The sequence below is a fragment of the Wolffia australiana genome, chromosome 3 (assembly GCF_029677425.1).
Source record: "Wolffia australiana isolate 7733 chromosome 3, ASM2967742v1".
Taxonomy (NCBI): Eukaryota; Viridiplantae; Streptophyta; class Magnoliopsida; order Alismatales; family Araceae; genus Wolffia; species Wolffia australiana.
In genome coordinates, this window is record NC_135837.1 from 6228423 (window position 1) to 6238326 (window position 9904).

Genomic DNA, 9904 nt, shown 5'->3' on the forward strand with positions numbered 1-9904 from the left:
TGGTAGACAAGAGAGTAAAAATATTGAGAGAGGGTGAGACAGAGAGAAAGAGTCATAAAGAGAGAAATACATAAGACTAATAAAAGGAAATAGAAAAAGAGCATAATAGACATAGAGAGAAGTAAGAGGGACTGAAATAGTTTGGTTGAGGGTGGTCAGCCTTGTCACAGAGATCTTGCTTTTTGTACCTGCAACAGATAAATATAGATTAAGGTTGAGGAAAATACTAATGATATTTCAGCGCTGATTTATTTTAAAAATATTATTGAGAATCCAATTTAAAATATCTCTCAATGAAGATGATGAAGACTAGGAATGAAAGAAACTTGAATATGATCATTAATAATATTTTCCATGACTGTGGTAGGTGAGGTTTTAATATGATAAAATTTTAATTATGAAATAATGTCATTGATGAGTAAAAAGATAATTTATGCAGACTAGGAATGATTATTCAACCGTAAAATGGAGGACTTTCAAATTGAATAACAAATAATGGTAAGATAAATATTATTTTAATTAATATATTTACTATAATTATGATTGGAGATGTTTCAAGTTGAAAACTAAATACATAAATGGCCCAAATTAATCCAACTTCCAACCCTGATATTTGAAGATACAAATGGCAGATCGTGCTGGAATTTAGTATGTCTTCTATACATCCATGCCTAATGATGTATCGCAGTAGGTGATAAATGTGTAAAAACTTTCTTGTAATCCTCCTACGTTAGTTTCCTGGTGAAAGAGGTTATTTTCTTATCCATCAATATTTATTGGTGTAATTCATTGATTGAAGCTTGGAGAAAAATGATGGGAGGATAAGCTCATCCTGCGGCAGAAAAGTACCTTTATCTTGGTGGAATATAAGGATCTATGGTGGGTTTCTATAATCTATATTGTCATCCTCTTCTTAATACCTTTAGTGAGATCTGAGAAACTCAAAATTAGGGTAAAAGTGCACTGTTGTGAAATTGAGTTTAATAAATAATATTCATAAACCTAATTTAATTAGCTAGTGAAGATTAAGGGTCGTATCCGCAGGGAATGAATATTAGGGAAGAAACTCTTTTGATCGGGTGAATTCAAGAAGATGAGAAGAGTTAAATATAGAGTATGAGCTAGTGAATGCGTAAAAATAGTGATTATGACAGAGGTAGCAGGAATTAAAGAAGATGGACGAGTACTAGTTATGGATCGCTGAGAAGCACAAGAGGATAAAGAGAGACGTGAATGTTGGCATAAGACGATATGGATTTGAACGTTAAGAAGTATCCAACTTGGGGTTTATGAATTAGGGTTTATAATATAGAAGTATGGGAAGATGAGACGTGATCATGAAGACGACTGTGGTAATGACGTGAATGGTAATTGATGTGGTGATGAAGGTAATGAAAATAAGGTAGAATGATGGTAAAAATGGGAGAGATAGTGATATTTGTTTTTATAAAAGGGAAGGAAAGAGTTTGGTGACAAGATCGTAATGGTGTAGGGGTCAAATCAAATGAACAATGGATGAGGATGGATAGGGAAGATGGAGGTGGATGAGTGGTGGCGATAGATACAAAAGATGATAACCTTTTGAAGAAGAAGAATCAATGTAAGGCAAGAGGATAACCTTAGATCCCTATGTTCCACTAAGATCAATGCATGGTCCTGATACATATCAACCTCCCCACTTCTATGTTGAACCTCTCCAAGCCCTAGAGATACCAAGACACTCTTGATGGACCTTCAAAACTTCACTTTCTTTCAATCTGCCTCTCTACAAGGAAATGAGCTTAAAGATATTTTTTACATATATTATGGCTCCATTTATTGATCCACCTATATGAATGTGTATAGAACATAAAGACAAATCTACCCATAAAATTTCAGCTCAATCCTTATTCTAGATCGTCCAATATCAAGCCAAGATGTTGGACTATTTCTAGTTGTTTGTTTAATCCAAATATTTCTCTCTCCTCATCCTCATCAGCGCCATCACGTAGTTTGTTTAGGGCTTTGTCTCATCTTAGCATTTAATGTGATTATTGGTTGAGGTTATTCCTAAGCATATGTGGTCAACAGTTCTCATCGTACCACGTAGTTTGTCACTGTTGACATGGCAGTGCGTCATTGTACACCACATCATCACATTCCCCTTATCCAATAAAGGTCTGACACATGCGCGCCACGTGTACATGTGGCGTTCATGTATCGCTGACACATTGGCATAGCCACCATTATTAATCGGTTAGACGAGAGAGAGGAAAAAGTAATATTTTTTTAATTTTATCGTCTTCTCGATCCACATATTGCATTAATTGCAAAAAATGTACCCTCTTTTTATTGGGCCACATCACCATGCACCAGAAAAAAGTTTAAAAAGTTGGTTATCATTAAATTTCATTATGGCATCGCAATCATGATGCCACAACAGTTTAGGTTAATGATTGGTTGTCGCCAATCATTATCCTTAATTGTGGTTGATCACCGTTAGACAAAAATAACGGTGACACATGGCATCGCGAAAATAAAGACGTTAAAAATTGTTCTATAATTCATATTAAATTAAATAAAGGGAAAAAATATAAATAACCACGTATTTCCACTTAGAAAAATCATATCTTTATGAATTTAATGTCAAAAAATTCCATAAAATTATATTCTGACTTAAAAAGTTATATTATTTCAGAATTTGATGTCAGAAAAATCTCCAAACATACTTAAAAATGTATAAAAATCAGAATATCATTACAAAAATAAATTTAATCATTTTAATCTTGATAACATGCATATGTAATTAATTTAATGCAAATAAACATGTAAATATGGTAAGATTAAGCTAATAGAAGTGCACGCTACCAAAATCCATATATCTCATCCATAAAAATCAATTTATCCATCTCATCAACTACTAACCATTTTCATCACAAGACAATCATCCATCCATTTAAAACTAAACAACAGATCCATTTCATATACCTTCATACACATATGGTAGATTTTTAAGGCCATGATCGAGGTGAAAGTTTAAAAAACTCTGGAATCATTACTAACATTTCAAACATGATGATCAAATCACGTGTGCCAATTGGATATGTAATTTCTCAGTTCCTCAAGCGAGATGTGTTGAGTTGTTCATATGTCTAGCCTCTAGATGTACCCATGATATCCCTAATATGTCAGAACTCCTCCTTTATCTCAATGAGCCCCATTATCACTTCAATGTAGTCATTTTATTGTTTTGACCACATGAAAAAGGGGGGACCAAGGGAGAGAGGAGAATAAGGAGAAGCATATGAAAAATTTTGGCATGGGTCAAATTTTTTTGGGCCCTCTCCTATTTACACATGATGGCTTTTTTTTATGAAAACCCTTAATTCCATCTTTTGAGCATTAAAGTTAAGTTTTGAGAATTAACGGTATGCCCAAGCTAAATGTCATGAAAATGAAGTATTATTGAATACATTGTATGTTTAGTCCTATCTAAGGACTACATACACAACCATGATACAAATCAACCTAATTGGCAACTTGATACAATACCGTTCATAGATTCATATAGACCAATTGAGTGATCTCTTTGTAAAAAAGTGTGCTCATTATATGTCCTCAGTGACTCCACACTACTGACTATGAGATCGACCATACTCGTTTAGATAGATGTCATTATACCTGAATATTTTGATGGCCTTCGTAAGTATCATGCAAACAAGAATATTTAAAGCCCATTATTAAAGGCCAGTGATCTCCATACTATGATATCATCACAACTCACTTGTTTTGATCATGTATTCATGGACTTTAGCATAAGAATCACACATACATTATGATCAATATATTGTACTAATGAGGACTAAATGAGATACAAAATGTGTGCTTTTATTTATGGCCACACATACTTTCATTCCATATATCTATCCATATTTCTAAATTCACATTCTCAAATATTCACCATTTATAAACTATTTTCCTTCATTTACGTCTCCCATACTTCTCTTTACACATAAATATCTAAAAACTCATATTATACTTAATTCCCTATATTCTCTATATCATGGATTATTAATAATACAATTTTAGGGGTTTAATTTGTCGTTGGTAATTGAGATTATTCAATAAAAATATATTTAACCGTACTTAAGAATACTTAGTTAATGATGAGTACGGATCGTCTCCACAGGGAACAGTGATTAAGGAATTAATTTCTTATGCTTGTGATGATCAACGAGAGGATAGATGAGGACAAGATTCGAAGATATGAGCTCGTGATATTGATTAAAAATATGTAATTTATGTGTTAATTTAACTTAAAGAAAAGAGTAAGTGAATGTGACGAACACGATGATGGATGATGGTATGAACAAGGATAGAGATTGGATGTGGAGTGGTACGATGGAGATGATAGAGAGATGAGATAAGAGCATAAAATGTGAGTGAAGATACGAAGATAAACCCTAAGTGTGTTAACTATGGTGTCGGGAAAGAGACAACGTAAGGCAAAGGCCCTTACCATAGATCCTTACTTTCCGCCAGGATCACGGTGATTCACGAGTGCCAGTAAGCCTCCCCCTCTTCTCCAATGCTTCTCCCCACACACCCAGGACACCAAGAACACACTTGATGGATCTCAAAACTCACTATCTTTCAATCAGCCAACACAAGTGGGAATCAAGTTCAAGATGAATTTCACAATAATCCAGGCCCCTATTTGTATATTAGAGGATATGGATATAAAGAGGAGGGGAGAACGAAGCAACGCTGAAAATTTCAGCTCAATCGGAGTTGTAGATCAAAAGTTATGGCCGTTTGAAGTTGAAGAAATCCTAGCCCTTGAAATTTTATCTCTCCTCATCATCGTCATCATTTTTCATGCCCGTTGAGAAGTCAAACCACTTTAAATTCCATGCTTTTCATATTCTGTGCAGCGCTCATTGTATTCCGCGCCACTCTAACCTAGGGAGAAGAAAAAGAGAGATAGAAAAAAAGAAAGAGAAAAAAAAAGAAGAAACAAAGATTCCTCGCAGCTGACATGGTGGCGTCTCAGTGCATGCCATGTCATCATGGGTCCCCTTTTTCTTTCCTCTTAGCGGCAACCACATGTGTACCACATCGCCTTGAGCAGGCCATGTATACACATGGCGCAGCAACGTCGCTCCCGATATACCAAAAAGAATAAAAAAACAAAGTGAAAAGGAATTTTTTGTCATTTTCTCCCTCAGCCCACACGCGCATGTAATGCAAAAAAGATGCCTTCTTTTTTTTCATTTGTCTACGTCGCCCCCCTACGTCAGAAATTCAAAAGATCATTCGATAGCAATAATTATAATAATCGCTTCGTGGATCGCGAATAGATGATTGCATGATGAGATGATTGGTTGACAGCCAATCATTAGAATCATTTCTCATTCGTCATTTTTCGACAAATCAAACGGCAGCACATGGCGGCGCAAAATAAAAGGGCTTAAAATATTTCAAAATCTATATTAATTAAAATAAAAGTCCAAAAAATACGTATAAATATATATATTTTGACTCACAAAAATCATATCTTTCCAAATTTAATTTCAAAAATTTTCATAAAAATCATATTCTGTCTCAAAAATTATATCCTTTTAGAATCTATTGTTGGAAAAATCCCAAAAATGCCAAAAATTTAAAAATTCATTTAAAAAATAGATTTAGTCATTTAAGCTTGATCACATGTAAATATGAGTAATTTTATGCAGATAGACATGTAAATATGGTCATATAAGGTACTAAAAATGCATGTTATCAATTATAACTCCTAAGAGATCTTGAAATAGGGAAAGTATAGATTTATGTCCATTTTAAGATGTGAACATTCATAAATAGTATAAGATAAGAAATCTGGTATGTAAAAGATCTAACATGTCTGAAAAATGAAAAATGTCACTAGTGATGGATGTGGTCATTGAGGAAATCACACATCTATGTCATGTTTAAGTTCGTTGAAGTAAATATTTATCTATTATCATTTTAATATGATGTTTGTAATAAAAATCTTTATTATGTGCAATGGCATGGCCAATCATGTTATGATCATTAATATACTGACCATTAGTAATTAATTTTTCTATTCGCATGATTCTCAAGACAGAATCAATCTATATGGAAATAATGTCACTATATAATATTACTTGTATGATACGTATGGTTGATCCTATGCCATAAGGACGAATGATTAGCGCTCTTCTGAAAAGATTTCACTGAAATTTTATGTTTAAGACCAAAATGGTATTATACCAAGCACTAATTAGGTTGATTCATGATACAAAATGTGTAGGAGGTCACTATACCTGAGACACCAAAGACAACTTATGGATGGATGGTTATATTACAATCTCCTTATCACAATATTCAAGTTAGTCTTAACTTATATATAGCAACAAGTACATGAAGATAATCGAGTGATCAATATGGAGGAAGACTCATTAAATCGTAGGCCAAGGTGGTGGAGATATTAGATAAGATACTTTCTAATAATCTCTATCACGCATCAGTACTAGCTGAAATAGCATATTAGGATTTGATGTTTAGCCATACCCTAAGGCATTCAATAGTCTCAAATATATTAATCATTATACCTTGAATCTTGTCGAGCACACGATGCAGCTTAACTCCCAATTGTCGGAAAATTAATGTCTTGATTATTTTAAATTTGTCCTTAATTAATTCATTTCTATGGTGAGATAGTTAATCAATAAGGTTGGCCAATAAATGTTTTAGGGTTGTGAAAGTTATTAACTAAACTGATACAAGGGCCTAGAAAGTCACATGCATGATATCTTTGGATGTTGGTCAGTATACTTCAATTATTAGGGCTTTTAAGTAAATTTCCAGAATAAGTATAAATAAGGAGCACCCATTTTAGGTGTCCATGCCAACCAGTTCTGGGTGCCCTACTTCTCTTATGCCCTTCTCAAAAACACTCATCCCACTTGTGTGACTTGTTTGTTAGAATAACTATGAGATCCTCAAGGAGAGTTCAAGAAGTTCAAGAGCAAATGCATCATTTCATCGATCATGTGGATACATTTTGGACAGAGCACATGATTGGCTTGAGAGACTCATCCGAGAAGAAAATTGAGCATGCGACCAGTTCCACATAAGGTAATTAGATCCTTTTGATTTTATAATTCAATCTGATCTGTTTTTCAATGTTTCTGCTGCATATGTCGGTTTGAATGATCATCAAAGCTCATAAAATCCTTACCAATTGAAGAACTCATATATCTAGGTAATGGAAAAACATAGATTTTGGATATTTTCAATAGAACAGGTCAATCTGATAGGTCAACCAACAGAGAATGGTGAAAAAGTTATGATACACTGATCCGAGATCTATTTAATCCCTATTGTTGTGAGAAAAGGTATGCCAGACACCTCATGCACTTATGACATTCATGCAGGCATTACAGTAGTCATTTCAAAGTAAAATCTCTGACAATAAAATTTTGATAAAAGGTGTGTCAAAATTATTTTCAAGTTGTTAGTTGTGAAACAGTAATCTATAACAGCCCACTTTAAGAAATCACATTTCTCTTTTAAATTTTTGGGGCAGCAACACAATTTCAAGAAAGGCATGCCATGTCTTTTTCTTCATTCATCACCAAAATAACATTTATCCCATAGGAGTATTTATTTTCTGATCTCCCTCATTTTATCAAGCCATACATCTCTTTCCGTCACCACTATTATATGTCTTTGAGGTTGTTCCTTTGAAGTAACTCCGCAAACTTTTTGTGTTGAACTCCAAATTCATTCTCTCACTCTACCTTGTTTTATTAGCTTTTTTTAATTTTTTGCTATCAAATATTAATTTTGGGTTTAATTTTTCCTGCACTTGCATGTAAAGCTCGTTCATATTTCAGCATTGGTTGAATTGAGAAAGTGGACCATGACTTCATGTACTCATATAAGTTACAAATATCACACTGATAGTAGAAACAGATCAAGCCAACCCTGAATCTAATTATTAGAATTACACATGTCATCGGAGTATTGAACCCTGAAGTTTGGTTCTATAATGATATGAAGGTGTGACATCAGATCAGAGAACAAAGCCTCTTTCTATTCATTCAAATTTTAGTACTTTACTTGCACTAGTTTGATGAATAACTCCAAGAAATTTAGAATAAGTGAAACTGTTATATCATTCTATATTGTGATTTTGAAGTTATTAGAGATGAGATCCTAACAGTACTGCCAAAAACATTTTGGACCCATCAGTTATAAATGAAAAAATCAAAAAATGAGGAACTTTTGTGCTGAAGATTTAAAGTCCAGATTTGGCTTTTTATAATGCTTTTGTGTAAACCAGTTTATTGGATTAATTCTAACATATTTTTGAAAAAAATTAGACTTGATGAACAAAAACTCATTTAATTAGTGGATCATGAAAGAATTTTCTATCCCATTCATATTTTTACACTTGTAGATTTATTTAATTGGAAGACATTCAATCTCAAGTTCCAATATGACTTTCAATTAATCTTACCCACAAAAAAATATATTATGGAAAAATATGTTGAATGATTTATTTTGAAATTTCACAGAATAAATATAAAAATAATATTTGACCCTATATTTGTGGATCTACCCCACCTTTCTTGCACATTAGTTATGTTTATTATTTATATATATCATCATTTTCTGTTAATATTACCCCTCAAACATGTGCAGATTGAAATCATAAAATTAGTCAGAACTCCTCCCAAAAAGAGTCCTGTTTGTAGCATCTTTAAGGGCATTTTTTATTCTCCAATCCTAGTGGAACCTAGATTCATAATGTAACAGACTATGCAGTAAATAAATAATGTATCTAAATTATTTTCATATCATTTTATATGGAATTATCAGATTCGTCTGATTTTTTTGCTTTTTACTTAATTTTTTAAGAAATATATCTAGCTCTCAGGTAAAGCTTACGCCTAAATAACATATTCAATACACTTAGACGTACATTCTTGGCATTACACGTACTGAAGATAAATTTTGATGACAACTGATCACATTTCTTTAAATTTACTTCTTATGCTGATCTGATGAGGCTACAGATATCAATTAGTGATCCCTAGAAGTAATTCAATATCAACTATATGAAAACTTCTGTGGTAATCAACTAGAATATGTTAATGCACGATTCTTGATGCAAAAAATGTAAATCATAGAGCATAAGTAGTTCCTGCTTATTTTATCAGAGGTCCAAACATCGAAAATTATGTAAAACTGATGTATAGATTTTGTCTGCTATCTATATAAGCTAAGAACGCATAAGTTCATTGTAATATATTCCTTACTGTTCATGTAACCTATGTAATGTTATAATTAAATTTAATGAATATAAATTCCTCGATTATTTTTGTCTTAAAAATTGCAGTGATTATCATTATTAGTTAGTTACGTCATTGTTAACTCACCTCTAAAATATACAAAATTGTGACCAAAGATAAAACATTATGAGATATGACAAATGGTTCTTAAATGAGGGATCTTAATGATATTCAAGAAATCTCATTAAACTTTCAAAAAAAGAACAGGATTAATATTGATGAATGGCTGAACAAATATTTGTAATTGAATGGTATGCACACATTTGAAAAACATGTGTGGTGTCATAAATTTCTGCACTATGTCTTGAAGCGAGTTGTAAGCAAATTGATATTATGTAATTGAGCAACAGTAAATTATGATAAAGCTGGAAAATATTCAAGAAATCACATGAAAGGCTGATCAATTTTTTGTATTTGAATGATGTGCACTCATGTGGTGTTTCATAAATTCGTACATGGTGTCTTGAAGCAAGTCGAAAATTGATACTCTGGAATTGAACGCCAGTAAATTATGAAATCTATTTGGCTTTCTCATTGTACACATGCTTTTTCTTTGATATTTG